The following is a 16,778-nucleotide window of genomic DNA, read 5'->3' as shown; positions in this document are numbered from 1 at the left end:
TAGGTATTCAGATACTGTCTAAAGTAACTATTCTTTTACTCAGACATGAACCTGAATCCTGAGTTATCATAGAAAAGCTGATCAGTGATAATATTTATAAAGAATCTTGTGTATACGCCTCCTCTATCTACTGATCTACCCGATGTGAGGTACAAGATTGAAGATTGATATCGCTTCTATTACTCCAAACATGGTGAGGACGATCTCCGTTGGATGTATGCCGCGTGATGAAAGATGCTCACATTGAACATTGGGAAAACTACAGGTTACGCTTTCATTTTATTTGTGATTCATTATTGTAAAAACGTGTAACCCGACGTTCTTTTTCGTACACCTGTATTTTCAATTATAGATGAATTTTAAACAGAGTCGAAAAGCATTGAATCAATCAATCATCGGGTATTCACAATTATTTCACTTACACTTGGACGTAATAGTCAACAAACTTTATCCAAATAAATAAAAAATTTAAGGTGAAGGGTGTATACATACCTAGTTTGTAATTAAGAGAAAAAAAATAGGAAAAAAAATGATCCTTTCCTCAACTACGGGCAAAACACTGATTTTTACGGCCTAGCATGTTCGTACTATAAGTCAGTTTGCGCCACTGTAAATCAATGTACAGTATGGGGATGGTTGTGTAGAACTTCTTGCAATAGGCAACAAACGAATGGTGTCCTGGGGATTTTATGACTAAATAAAAACTGACAGCTAACGTTAAACATAATCTTTTCCTAACCGAATAAAAAAATTATCTGTAACTAAGTAATTCAAAGAATCAAATAATATGCTAGGAAAAAAAGATTTCAGAAATATTCAGTTAATCGGGTTCGATGTTTGGTGGGATCCATATATAAAGTGAAACGTGTGTATATATATGTATATATATATAATTCAGTTAAACATCTAGCATAAAGTTTTACAAAATAAAATATCTAGTCTAGTTTTAATTACAATGAAGCACGAGGAGATAGATAGCTTTTGGACAATCGTTGATGAATTATTGGAGGAACTTTAAATTTTTGTAACCAAATTTATTCACTCTTCAAAAACATTCAGTAAAGCAGCAACCACTAAAACTCGACTTATAAATCTTCCGCCTAGGAATCTCTTCTCTCTTAACATTTCAACTATCAAGACAACCGTATGTCAAAAAATTCATAGTTTGAGTACCTTTAAACGTAAATATCTTTATAGAATTAGGGAAACTCCATGCAATACATGGAAGACAAACTTAAATTTTAACACTCCGCTAAATAAATTTATTTAAATAGTACACACCATTTATCGTTTGCAAAATAATTACATCATAATAATAAACTACAATCCCTCAGAATTAAACGAGAAAGAATAAATCATGCGTCCTAACACCGATTAAATAACTGGACAAATAATATTAACTTAATTTGCCGTTTTTGTTAAAAAAAATTTATTTTTTTTATTTTTATTTTTTAAAGACAATTTTTCTTACGTGAATTTAGTTTACTTGTTAAAAAAAACTCATTTTTATTTCCTTTTGTTTAATATTTTTATTTATTTATGCGAGTTTTATCTTCAACAAATAAGACTTTTGATATATCCCTATATAATTATCCACTGATTGAGTGACAATAAAAACCTACTTTTTTTTCACTTAAATATTTAATTTCGAATATAACGTACCAGCGTTCATGGATGATTCTTCTAGTTTTTTTATGAAAATGCATGTAAATAATAATTGAAGAAATTCTTGAAATAAATACTACGAGATACTAGTATATATCAGTAAACAAATAAATAAGTTAAGACGCAAGATAAGCGAAAAAATTCAGTCATAAAGGTAACTTTGCTAATAACGTGAATTAAACCAAGTATAATCTATTTAACAGAACAAATGGAGTATGACGATAATTTAATATTAATTAAACTGTTAATTGAAAACAATATTGTGTAATTAAGTGACTGCAGCTTTAAACCACTCGTTCTGCCCGATCATCTGCAAGGAATATTTTACATAGTATGCGTAACGTAAACTGAATAAACATGATGCCAGATGAAGAAAGAGTACATGCATGTTTCCTTAGACGCAACACTGGCTCTTTGTTAGTTTTGAATTCTACGGTGCTTAGAAATCCAACAGAAACTGTCATCCGTTGCATTTTCATGCATAAACATAAATATATATCTTTTTCATGACATGTAATACTCTCAAAATATTTTGTAGAAAATTATAAACGGTTCAATGCAGGACTTCAAAGTTGGAAAACCATAGATAGGCGGCGAATATAATAGTTTCCGGGGACAGTATAACGCGGATGTTTTACAATTATTATAATTCCTGGACGCGGTTAACGATTCCTCCACATGAAAAATTACTTAATTCTTAAGGTATTTGTAACTCTAAAAATCTGGGTTGTAGGAACTAAAGAGAAACCGAACAAACCGTTTTATCCCAAAATATGGCAACGTTACCTGGGGATGTGAGCGTGAAAATCTACTGTCAGCATTACCAAAATAATTCGTACAGAAATCGGCCGCAGATCGTAGTTTCTCCCCAGAAAAGATAAGGTAGTTCTGCAAAAAAACAAATTAACGAAATTCCTCTTGGAAACCATTTTTATTCGCTGAATATTCGACCCTAAACCGCTTTCCCGTTAACGTAGGCTGTAATCCGAGACATTCAGATGGTCTACGATTGAAGTTTTATAAAACCTGTTGACGATCCGTAAGCGTTTTCTTATAATTACAGTTCTTAATAGATACAATAATAAGGGCATTCTTAAGCGTTACTGTACGCCCAAAACATGAGAGTTAAAGCATCGTCGGGGATTCAGAACACAGACGGACAAGTACCCAATCTTCAACGGAGGGTACGGCACTGCGAAGGTAAAAACTGGTTTAAGTAGACTTTTCTACGCTCTTCAAGCTTGGATATACTATGCAATAAATAAGTGTTCTTCACACACTGCAGCTGAATTTTTTTATACATTTTTTGCTATTTTGATAACAAATAATACGTAATTTCGAGTATATTCAATCTTATGGAAAATAATTTTGAGACTAAATAGGTACATTCCAGTTAAAAAAAATTGCTAAAACTGTAAAAAAATATTTAGTATTCCAGTCTAATATCCCTTTCCGCTTTGCAAAATCTTACCATCAGAAAATACGTGGTTTTCGTTTTCCTTTTTTTCATATAAATGGATTAATGGGTAGTTGATTTTTAAACTCTTTTTTTATATAATTGAATTTTTTATATTTAATAACATGTATTTACGGTAATTAAATTAAACCATTTTTACATCAAAACATAAGATGCTGTATTTAAAAGTAATAATAATCTTATAAAAGCCCCTTTTTAATGACTTATGCATGTACAAATTGTCGGTAAAAACATGAAATAAAATTTCATTCCAAAATTAGAACCGGCTTTAAATATATAAATTAAATAAAAAGATCGGAATAAAAAGTAAAGATATTAATTTCGTATAAGTTATTTATTTATTTTTGTTATAGATCCAGTTTCCTTAAAAATCATTCAGTTCTTGCACATTTATACTGAGCTACAGTTGACCACAGATTATTTTATTACTAAACTCATAAGTTCACAAGTTTTGAATTCAAAGCTACAAAGACTTTATAAACCGAGGTTTGTTTTTAAGCATGGTACTTATTGAAAACAATTCTTTATATTGTTACCTACATCATTATACCAACATAACTGCATATTATTCCTGTAATAGATTCTACAATAACGGACGATGTAATGCAGTTTTCCACATACTTCATTTTTTGTGTACACCAAAAAATGTGTTCCCAACAGTATTTTAAAAAGTAACCATCCGGAATCGGTGAATCAACCTTGATGACAATTGATTTTGAACCTAAACTCATGCTGCGGTACACAGACAGTAATCTGAAGTAAGAACCCGCTCTTTTTTAACAGTCGACGGAAAGAAGTAAGGTTTTATTTACTCAAGTTTAATGTTACTGTTTTTTTATTAGAATAGCTGTATGATGTTAATCAAATCAGTATGAAAACCATATCTCCAGCAGAAACACTGAATATTATTTTTTATCTATTCTACTGTTACAATAATCATATATTCATTATATGATATACAATATTTATTCTCATAATCAAATTAATTTTGCCATCCCCTCCTGTTCACTACTTGCAAGGTTGCAAGAACTACTACTACACTCCACACAGAATGTCGAAGACATTTCACACCTTAAAATAGTGACAAGACAGAATTAAATATATACAAATGATTATAAAATATACGTTAATGACCCCAAAGTTTTTTCTTTTTATCAAATTATATCGTAAGTAACTTTCTATCTTCCGCTGACTTTTCTTTTTCCTGTTTAGCCTCCGGTAACTACCGTTTAGATAATACTTCAGAGGATGAATGAGGATGATATGTATGAGTGTAAATGAAGTGTAATCTTGTACATTCCCAGTTCGACCATTCCTGAGATGTGTGGTTAATTGAAACCCAACCACCAAAGAACACCGGTATACACGATCTAGTATTCAATCCGTGTAAAAATAACTGGCTTTACTAGGACTTGAATGCTGTAACTCTCGACTTCCAAATCAGCTGATTTGGGAAGACACGTTAACCACTAGACCAACCCGGTGGGTTATCTTCCGCTGACTACGTAAATAAAACGTTACACTAATACAATGAACAAAAGCTTCATATCTATCCATTTTTTCAACTACATAAAATCTTACACACATACAAACACGAACTGTCAAATAACGTGACCAAGAAAAGCCAACCTTAAGCCTTGCAGAAAACAAAAAAATTATATTCCTCCATCAAACATCTTTGAAAAATAGAAAAATTCGGATGAATTGTAAAACAGTACTCTAAAAATTCAGTTGCATTTTGTTTAAAACAAATTTTACGTAGTATTTATGCAATTACCCATTCCTTCAAAAGTAACAGCGGCCGATTTTATATTCAAGGAGTTTTTTTGATGGTCTGCACATAGTTACTTATTTAGTTCTAAGGAATAAAAACGAGAAAATCTAAAGGTACCACGTCTTCATAGGAACTATTTTATTTTTAATATATTACATACAAAGAGCTCAAATTTTTAATTTTAATATACAACAGTAATCTTTAGTTGAACACTGAAAAAAAAGCAAATAATAAACGTACTATTCAAAAGAAACTAATTCTTAAAATTTCGAGGATATCTTTTGAAGCTTAGGTATCACCTAATCACGAACTTTTAAAAAAAATAATCTTTAAGGAAATTCGCAATTTCTATATTTTCATCTCTAATAATTTCAAATCTCAATTAAGTGCGTATGTAAGGAGTAAAAAAAATGAAATTAGCAAACGTAAATGAAATCAATCATATATAAATCGTAAACATAAAATAAATACATTTGAATTTCCTAACTGCCAGTAAATTAGAGTGAGAATTAGAAATAAGCCTTAAAATTCAGATTCAGCCGGAACTAATATAAAGACAAGAATACAGGTGATTTCAACTCTTGGTCGAAAAATGTTAAAAATAATTAATTCTGCCGGATCATCAAAATGCCTGAGGTTATTCATCTACGCTTATTTAAATTGAAAATAATTCCATTATATAAACGAGTGAAAGGATTACTTAGCATTCAAATGTCAGATGAGAGGTTTTTAATCAGGATATTTTTTCGTCATGAATTAACGAATTAAAATTTATTGAATTTCTTTCTTTTTTTTTTTCAATAAAAAAAATAACGACAATAATTTTAAAAGCTACTTTTTCTTTTAGCGACCGTGTGCCGTTTTTAGCATGACAGACATAATGTTATTCACTATGGAAGAAAATCTAATCGCAAAATTAATTTATATCCGTTCGTCCAATTAGCATAGCCACACAAGTTTTGTTCCGCTACTCCGGTATGCGCAGACTGAACAACATACTACATTTAACTGTAACCAAAACCTAGGGAAAAATTCACTAGCATCCATATTCTGATTCTCTATGGTTGCATCTAATAGAATCTGATTATTTTATCTGTGTATTAGACGGGAACAAGAATAATTTAAAGCAGCTTATACGTAGCGATTTTAGAATCTTGAATTTATTCAGTAATTATTTCCTTAACGTATTTTCTACCTTTCAGAACAGTCAATTAAAAAAACTTCTCATATACTCATGAAAGATAAAAAAATTCAAACGATGCGTAGTTTTTTTAAATACTGAAAAGAATGTTTAAAAAATTTCCATCCACCAAATCTCAATCACTATCTCAAATACTTTTTTTTTTATTTCGTCAGAAAAGTATTTGAAAGAAACCTTCTTAAAAAATAAGAATCCTAATCTGAAAAATGTACTTTTACACCCCATAAAAATGTTTTTTTATTTTAATGCTTACAAACCACTGGGAAGGAACTGAATAATTTTTTTTTTAATCAAGTGACACAATTCTGAAACGTCTGCATAGAAGAAAAAAAGCATGGCCGAAACGGAACTGACAATACCTCGACCACAGTAATGCTTCGGTCAAATTTCCATTTATACATCCGTTCTAACTTTCTGGTTATGAATTATACATCTTTTTATTTTTTAAGATAATTTTTTCGTTATATGAATTTAAAATAGTGAAGCCTTATTAAAAAAAAAAAAAAAAATGGAAAGTAAAAAAGAACAAAATAATTTCAATTTATGTTTTTGGAAAATAAACAAAAGACGTTTTCTGTATACTTCTATATAACTAGGCAATCTACAAACATTGAAAATCGGGTAAGCAGACACTGAAACGCAACAAAAAAAAAAACAAGGTAACCCCATGGTTACCTTGTTTTTTTTTTTTGGGTGACATAATTTTTGGTGTTAATTTTTGGGTGACACTCGGCCATCCGAGTGTCACCCAAAAATTATGACCCAAACTCTTATTATCAACTGCCTCATATCTGAAGTTTATAAATTAAACTTACAGGTACCTTTTAGCGGCTTAAAATCGAAAAGGTGAAAAGTACACAGAATAAATAAATACAAACAAAACCAATAACATTGGGAACTGTAGGTCACTATTTTAAGGGACTAGTGTATCAATAATTTGAAAAGTTTATATACGGAAAAGGGCAGTATCTCGTAATTCGAAACTACGACAGTACAACACAGTTGTCTTGCCGGTAGCTTTGTATGTAGCAGAAACCACAGTAATCAGAAGAATGACAGAATTCATGAAATCAAGAAACAAAAACAGAAAATCCTCAGGAAAATCCACGGTGCGGTCCTCAGAGACAGAACCTGAATCAAACGACCCGCAAAGGAATTATATGAAAGCACAGACACCATCACCGATAAGTTTAGGAAAAGTTGTCTGCAATTCTACGGATACTTATGCAGGATCGGTGAAGGAAGACAGATTTGCTAAGAAAATTTTCAACATCGTCAATGTAAGTAAATTAAAGTCCCTTTTGATGAAAGCAACACAAGACGACCTGGAACGACTGAACATCTCAGAAAAAGAAATGAAGGAGAGAAGGAAATTTGAAAATGGAATTTGAAATAGCAAAATTGAACATGAGCAAAAAAAGAAACGATAAGAAGTAGATGGACGGAGGAAAGAAAGAAAAAACATAGTGAACGAATGGAGAAAAGAAAAGAGAAGGAAATAAAGCCATGATTTGCTCAAGTTCACATGCTCTCCTTAAGGGGAATAATCGGAAATAATTATATATATATATATATATAATTAATTACTTAAAATAATTAATGAAATTTAATAATTTAATCAAAATTTACAATACTTAACGCTGCGAATTTAAAGAAATGACAATTTAAAAACAATTGACTTTAAATATAGAATGTTTACTGCATCTATCTGACATGCCAGAATCAGCATAGCGGCGACTCGACACTATTCAGTTCCAGCGTTCTATTCATCTTCACGTTTTTTTGTAAAAGCGATGATACCAGTTGTTGATACATTCGGCACGTATCCAAATTTTATTTCATGGTGATTTTATACGCCTTTTAGGTACATTTTTTAATCATTCACGGATCCCCAAAAACAAGATATATATTTCAAGTGAAAAAAAGGAATCCACTTTCATATTCATCTATTCTTTTTCTCATCAGAAAATTCGACAATTATAAGTAAAAACCAACTTTCTTATGCAATTCTTAACTACCGGTATAAAACGTTTGTGTTTGCTAAACTATAGCCATGCGACATACAAATTTTCAGGCATTTTTTGTAAAATAGTTTGACTCCTTCAACTCGTATTTATCTCTTTTTATGCAGAACAGACTTACTTTGAAACCACCAGAAAAAAAAATTAACATTTATAATACGAAAACCAAATACATTTTGATCTCTTTCCCGTTATATATATATATAAAACATAAATAGGCATTTCCTACAGGTGAACAAACTGCAAACGCCGGAATTTTGATTGCAATACTAAAATCCTCAAAAAATTGTATATAGATAAACAATACTAATCTTCGTTAATTGTATCAACATAAATATTTATAATCACTAAGTTGCATAACTGATGTAAAGCTTAACAGGATTTTCACTAATTATTACTCTTTACTGCAAGACAAAATTAAACGTGTTATGCAACGTTAATGCATCCCACATTTGCAGCAACTATGAATCAAATAATTAAAATATCAAACGTAGTATTTTTTTCTTTCGCTCCGTCATACAAAGATTGAAATATTAACTTAAAATCCTAAAAGAAAATAGTATTTAGAAATGTTGTGCTAAAAGCAGTAATTGAAACAGTTTATTAGGCATACGAAAAATAGATGTATCTTAATAAAAAATATAGTAAATCTAAATCTGCTACTATAGCAGGTACGTACTCAAATCATATTGAATAATACTTAAACATTCCACAAATTTATGTAGAAAATCGTTCGATGTATCCGAATGGCAACTAAATTATCCTCCTTTTATAATAACCTTGGTAACTAAGTATTATATGTTTGTAAAACAAATTTAAAAAAAAAAAAATACTTCCAAGCCAGAATATAATTGACAGGAAGCTACCAACGAAATGCACGTCAATCTTAGAGCCAATTAAATAAAAATAATTCGTATTTAAGAAAAGATGTAATAATAATATTATGGAACCAATGGTAATAATCCAGAGCTAGACCGACAGATCTGATAGTCGAGTGGAAAGTTACATCGATACAGTTACCAACTACAAACTTGTTTTGACGACGAAGAATGGAGAGGAATAATCTTCCTTTTAATTAAATTATATGAATACAAGCCACATGGGAAAAAATTACATTTTTAACATCACATTATTTTTATATATCATATTTCTGTTGTAATTTATTAAGGATGATTTTTAAAGCTCATCCGGCTATATCCCTAATTATGCAAACAAATTGATTTAATTTGTCTCCCGTTGCAAGGTGATGCAGTACGACTCGCTGGAAGAGATGAGCGGTTACAAAATACTTTCACACAGGACTATGTTAGTTTTAGTGAAATAAATAATTCTCCCATGGTGAGGTCGAAGTTCACGATCAGAGTACAATCAACACAAGATGAGACGTTAGACGAGATGAAGGAGGTAGCTTCTTGAAACCAGACCGCCAAGTACGATGATAAACGTATTCTCAGTCTCACGAAACGTTAATCGATTAGGCTAATGATTTACACAATAACGACTTAATTATCAGAATCTCCTGTTAATAAGCTTGCTGAAAACTTATAACATGGACTAACTCTTAAAGTGATAGCAAGATAAATATAATAAAATTATCCCAACTATATTCGAAGGAATACGGAATTACAAACACCCGTCTTCGTTTTTACTTCTCCTAGCTTCCATTGTAACGTATTGGTTAGGGGTGGGGGAGTTGAGGAACACTGTTCGAACTCCTGGATAGATTTCCGAACTCGGATGTTCACGTAGTCCAACCTAGTCGATCTAATTTCATTTGGTCTACTTTCCAAGCAGCAATTCGCTGCAGAGAAGGAAAACTTTATGCTTCTTCCTTTCATACCGAATTTGCTTCACTTCCTGCGTTCCACAAACACGCAATTCAATACTTGTTTACAGATTCTCTGATATCCCGTCCCAGTATTATGCCGTCATTTTAACTTCATTAGCATACCAGTGAGACACAAAATAACTGGAATTCCTTGTTTACTGTTAATATTTAACTAAATAATATCTCCGTGAAAGAACGGGAACGGCTTACCAGTTAATGCTATATAGTATATTTTTACATATTTCGACCTGGTAATGAAAAATATTTAACCCAGGAAAAATTAATCAAGCTGAAATATGAAGATAAATAATTGTTAAAAAAGAGAGATCATTAATACCGAAAAAGGTACAGTAAATTCTGTAGCACTACTTATCAGGGGATTTGAGACCAAATTTACAAAACGTAAAATCAGTAACAAATATTCCTGCTTGGCGTTAATTAGAAGAAATTTATTTTGGAATCAAAATATGAGAGGATCTCGGTAATATATACATATGTTAAATATAAATATATAAATTAATTAAAATTTAAACGATTATTTTTTCAATAAGACATGGAATTAAGATTATTTTGAAATTAGGTTACTACGTGAAACCTGATGAATACTACAGAAATATGTATTAGTTATAACGATATTTTTATATATTGTCCGGTTTTCATATTAAAAAAAAATAATATTAATAATGTGTGAGTTTATTTTGGCGACATTCCAGTTGCTGTGACCTGTGTCTATTTGTCTGTATCTGTCCATTACAAGAAAATATATTATCTGTTGACCAAAGTACTAGGCGTCTATTAAACAAATTTATTTAAATTTTAACAATGAAAATAAGTAAATAGACTAATAATAAATAATTAATAAAAATATGTCATGTATATAAATAAATGAATAGTAGTTCATAATAAAATGTTGAGTCGTGATAACGTTTTCTTAATCTATATTTTAAATTTACTATAAACAAGAAAATAAAACAGCTTACTTGATATAAATGTGCGTTTGCGCACAACTGCAAGTAAACTTAGTGTGTGAAGCCAAAGATTAATTCGATATGGAACGAGGGAAAAAAATAATAAAAGGTTTCAGCATTTATGAAGCATTAAAATATACTAACATTCAAATGTCATTGAGATATATAGTTATCATCATTAAAACAAATAGCCTACTGAGTAACCAACAGAATTTTAACAACTTCAGTTACAGCTTAACTAATAAGAACATTAAAAGCTGTATCAGCAAAAAAAAAAATAGTTCACCAGAATTTAGTTAAAAGAGATAAAGTAAACTAAACTTTCTTTGGAATATCTGAAAAATCGTTAACATTTTCAAGCTGAAGCACTGGCTAAACAACGTTCGTAAGTGGAATTGCGATTTACTTTGATTAGACACACCAAAACGACTAATCAAAAAAAAACTGTTTTAAAAGAAAAATGAAATGTTTTGAAAGTGATTATTTACTCAGATTAAATTAATTAATATCCAGTTCCAAATTTTCTATCGACAGTTCAAACGTGCATAGAGAGTATGGCTGCAACAACAACAAGAACCACTCACAAAATAAACGAATTGAAGATTTTATTTTATAATTCGATAGAGACGTTCTAAGGTGATTACTTCACTACATGCGCAGGAAACTTGTGTACGGGAAAGGACAGTATGGAAATTTAATAGCATTTACATAATGCAAAGCCCGGTCAGTTGAACGTAGGGTATTCCGGAAAAGGCAATCACTAACTTTTACCCCTAATTCAGCCGATTAATTAAATACAATAATTAGCCTATCAGATCTTATTTTAAAAATATAATTCAAATTTACGAAGAACATAAGATGCAATTCGTCTTTATATAAAACGAAGATGCACCTTTACATATCCTTATATGTACGAGTATCTGTGATAAAATATCTGATAAATTTATCGTTATTTTGTGATCCTGTTACAAATGATGATACGGCTCGGGGATTATTTACGGCTAACCAAATACGAATGATTGGGGCAATAAAATGAAAATGTGCCGTAAAATCGCTTACAACAGTCAAATTATAATAACCTGACATGGATGTAATTAAATGTTGACTCAACTTAAGTTTTATTTATGTATATTTGAAAAACATGACTAACCACATAAGTATTATTTCGAAAATGAAAAAAACTTTACTTAATTCTAACTTAAGTAAATCTACATGCCTTCATTTTGCAAAATCTTACAATTTGTCTCCGTAATCTAGATCTTAATAACATGCAAATTTGTTATTGTAAAATATCGATAATTAGGATTGACGATAGCACCAAATTTTCGTGGGATTCCAAAAGTACATTTAAGAATAGATTTTCAACTCCGACGTAGAAAGCAATTATGCATATTGAAATTTTCACGAGTTTTTCAGTATAATAGGGATACAAAGGAGAAAGTATGCTAGAGAACAAATTAAACGACTTTCAAGTTATATCGTATTAATAATTTATGAAAGAAAACCTTTAATTTTCTGAAACCATTATTTTCTCGAACCGTAATAATTAACATAACCAAAAATAAATATTCAGTAACAAACAATGATCAGTAATATGATGCTAGAGTTACGAAATAATCCTGGATTTCTTGTAACTATTAAAAAAAAAATCTTACTGCAAAAGCACATGTGATTTACCAATTACTTTCTTTTTCCAGCTAGAAGTTAAGTTTCTATTCGCACACGTTTAACGTGAGATTGCGCTTCGAACGAAGAACGTTAACTTCCCACAACAAAAGAATTTTTTCATGCTATGAAATTATCATTCAAAGCAGATTAGCTTTAAAGAAACTTCATTATCATGAATTACAATAACGCCATGATTAATTTCTCCTAACCATGTATTACGAATTAATTAAATGATGATTATAAAAATTATATATATTACAAACGATAGATTGACAAACGATAAAATGACTACTGATTAAAAAATAATTACGATTAATATTGATAATCGTTTCAAAATGTGGATTAAGTTTAGACACGCTTAAGAGTTAAAAACAAAATAATATTTGGTTTCTTCACGTCGAATTAAAATTCAGAAATTAAAAATTTTATTCTTGTAGAAAGAAAAATTCAGTATGTTAAAAACAAAATCAGTAACAAAACTTTTTATATATTTTAGTCATCTTAGGTTAGTTATTTTTAGTCATTGTAACCGGTTGATCTAAAAGAAAGTTGTTAGCCAAATTTGTGCATTTTTTTCCGTTACTGATCAAAATTAATCATTTAATATTCATTTTAAAAAAAAACTTATAAAACATTTATGACTGTTAACTTTTGTCATGTTTGTGTTTTAAGACTAATTTTAACGTTAATATTAAATCAAATTGTGTTCAAATAATCGCATACTATGTTTGAAGAAGCGAAATTAATTCTATGTAATTTATTACTACAATAGTGCAGTGCCTTCTGATTAGTGCCAACTAAGTAACTTACAAAACTTTCAACCTTATATATATAGTCTTTTTCAAAAATTCAACAAAAAATACGTTTTTCGATAGTCAAAATCGAATTGAAATGCCAGTTCGAGTAAACGAAAATCCAATTAATTTATACGCAAACTAAAATAAAAAAACAAAGAATCGGTTAATAAAAGCGATATTAATAATAATAAAAAATATGCTGAATGAAATTCTGAATACATTTCAATTTCCTGATAAAATTAATTGAACAAACTAAACCTGAAAAAAAATTGTCAAACAAAATGCTAACAGAGTACGTTCACTTTTTTCAAAAGAAAGTAATAGTAAAAATGAAAATTCAAAAATCTAATTGTTAAATTAAACTCTCTTGATGCATTTATTCAATTGTTTACGGGAGCGTGCGTAACGAACACATAAAAAGAAAACAAAAATTGCTTATTGTCACCTACATAATGATAGCTTTCTGTTCCTAACTTTTTACGAATCACGATGTAAGAACATTAAAACCAATAAAACGAATCTTGCTGTCCACAGGAAAATTTACGATTAATTTAATTTACGATTGGCTGTTATACGGAAAAAAATAATAAAAAGTGCATAAATATAAAGAAAAATTAATTTAAATAAAAGTCTGACTAAAATTGATTACCAAAGCGGAGCACAAAAAAATTTTAACGATTATTAACCAAAGAGAACGTCAACAGTCGCAATAAAAACAAATAAGAATGGAAAAACTCATAAGAAAATCAAGCGTATAATTTCTTACACTCCGAAATTTTTATAATCTAAATCTGTTCTAATCTCGATTACAATGAAGTATTTGAACAACTCTATAAACTTTCAGTTTCAGTTTAATTGTTTATAATTTATAAAATCAATGAAATTCTATTCTTGATCACGCACAGATTTATTCTGTTACATCTTGCAAGAAATGTGTTTAAATACTTAATAATGCAGAACGGCTTCATAAAACCCATTTTCATAATTAATTGAAAGTGTTATTCGATTTTTTAACACAATATCTTTCCAAAAATAAAATAAGTGAAGAAGTTAACAGAAAATTTGATCTACTGGAAGACGCAACAAATTACGAAAGTACAATAAATGAATACAAAACTTTAAGTAGACAGTACAGAAGCAAAAGCTAATATGAAAAAAATTAGTAGTCAATAATAATTTTTACCTAATATTTACAAGTATATACTACAACAAATTTCTTACCAAAATAATAATTAGAGTATTTTCCAGCAATCACCTATAACCTAGCAATTTCTTCTTAAGCGCCTTCGATTGTTATTGAATCTCTTTATTCGCTATTGTCCATTGGATCTGATGTTTTAAAAGAAAAATCAAAGTATTAAACACCCTAAATCATTTTCTTTTTCTACCAGGTCATTTTTACAATTTGTATGTATAGATTCACATGATTAACTAAAAATACTGTTATAAAGTTATAATATTGTTCTATACTGTTTTTCTTTAAAAATAAAAAGGCAGTTTGATTAATTACGTAACGTTTCATACCTAGCATGACATTTTAAAGTATAATTCTTTCAAATAATACCCTATTGCTATTATAAAATAGAGAAAGTTATGAATTATTTACTGTTCATTGGATTCTAATTCCACTGATCCTGGTTTCGCGTTAAATCTGCATTTGCATACAGGTACTGTATTACAGAAACATTAAGACTACAATTAAAACTAATCACAAAAATATACTTCGTAACTATAATTAAATGCTTATTAATGAAGGAAATAAAAGTTTGCAGTGAAATTAGATTTTAATACCAATTTTACAAAAACATACCTTTAATCACCTTTACGCAACAAAATTTAATTGTTCGATTAAAATCAAAGATAGAAAGAGAAAAATTTAGTTATTGTGCTATAACACTGTACTAAATAACAAGTTGATTTTTCTTTTTTTCGTACTCGTGCACAGCAGTCACTCAGTTAAATCGGTATTAATATATACACTTTTCATGTAAGAACTTTCTGCATTACATACTCACCTTAAAAAAATATCTGATTAAATTAATCATAAATTAATTAAATATCCTAGATGATCTACATCCCTTGGAAGATAAGTCGGTATTGTTAGAGTTTATCCATTTACAATACGCTGTAAAGAATATTTAAGCCCAATATTAAAATGTCGCATTTCATAATCAATAAACACATAAAATACTAGATAAACAATAAATTTTACATCAACTACTTAACTACTTACCAAAAAGTGATCCGTTCTAATTTCTATTTTTTAATTTAAAAGCACTAAAATGTCACTTTTGTCGCACTTTGTCACAAAACTTCTTCTTGCCACTTATTAAAAATTTATCGCAATATTATATCAATTACTAACAAGTGGAATTAATACAATGAGGTAACTAGTTTATTTTCAAAAATATTTTATTATTGTACAAGTATCAAACTGTAATAAATGTACAACAAATTATTAATGTTCGAAATTTATGTTACCATTATTATGAAGTGTCGAAACTGAAATCAGATTACCTAGGGTGAACAAAAATTTTAAATTTTATAATCGGATAAAATTTAACGCAAAATTAAAAATATTAAAAGTATGAAGTACGCGTGAAATGAAATATTAATATTTATGTATAAATAGGTACGTAAAGAACAAGCCCGCAAAATACTGAATAAAAAATTATTTTTCGACGTTTTAAGAAAACCAGAAAGGTGTATCTAAAATTGACCAGTACGTAACTACAAATCACCGGTAAAAAAACATGGTTTAATATTACCGTATCACTAATATATTTTTGAAAGGGTTAAAAATTAAATTCTACGGAATAAGAAGTTAAAAACAAATATTTAAAATATGCTGACAAATTTTTCCGTAATTCGTAGTATTAACAGATTCGAATACCAACTGGCGAGCTCCTTACCCAGAAGACGCGAAGCGATTGACTACGAACACAGAGCACACACACTGCTCACTACACATGTACGGTCAGGCGACTACACATACACTACTTCCACTCAACTTCGCTCCACACACCTTCTCCTCTTCTTCTCCCATAATTCCTTTCGCCCTGCTCGACTCACACATACATCCTCTCACAACCACCGAAATATCCATAGGTTCTCCCACCTTCACCCCTTCCATCATTCTGAGTCAGTCAACGTCATATTATGTCTATCACTGATTACCTCCCTCTAAATGTTATCGGCTCACTTCACTAACCACCCTCAATAACGATGTCGCTACAAATTATTGCTGTTTTATTTATTTGTAGCTTAATTTACATTCCACTTTTTGTTAATCTTAATATTAATCGGTTACTCGACTGAAGTTGTAAAATGGTTCTGCATTAAATTTAGATAAGAATGAATCTCTTATACGTATGAATTT

The 16,778-nt window shown here is 29.7% G+C and overlaps 1 protein-coding gene across 4 annotated transcripts in view; it reads right to left on the bottom strand.

Moving 5' to 3' along the window:
• LOC142329589 (uncharacterized) overlaps positions 1-16,443 on the bottom strand; it is a 536,070-nt gene extending 519,627 nt beyond the window's left edge. For 2 of the 4 annotated variants that reach the window (XM_075374299.1, XM_075374315.1), the window contains exons 1-2: positions 16,312-16,347; positions 15,633-15,916 (exon numbers count right to left, since the gene is read on the bottom strand). The gene's annotated coding sequence lies outside the window, so the exon portion shown is untranslated. Of the gene's footprint in view, positions 1-15,632; positions 15,917-16,311 lie in introns of all 4 variants that reach the window. The other 2 variants (XM_075374308.1, XM_075374323.1) reach the window with 2 other exon arrangements.
• Positions 16,444-16,778: the final 335 nt, after the last annotated feature.

The sequence above is a fragment of the Lycorma delicatula genome, chromosome 1 (assembly GCF_047948215.1).
Source record: "Lycorma delicatula isolate Av1 chromosome 1, ASM4794821v1, whole genome shotgun sequence".
NCBI classification, from domain to species: Eukaryota; Metazoa; Arthropoda; class Insecta; order Hemiptera; family Fulgoridae; genus Lycorma; species Lycorma delicatula.
The sequence above is the reverse complement of the archived record's forward strand: the minus strand, read 5'-3'. Positions and strand labels throughout refer to the sequence as shown.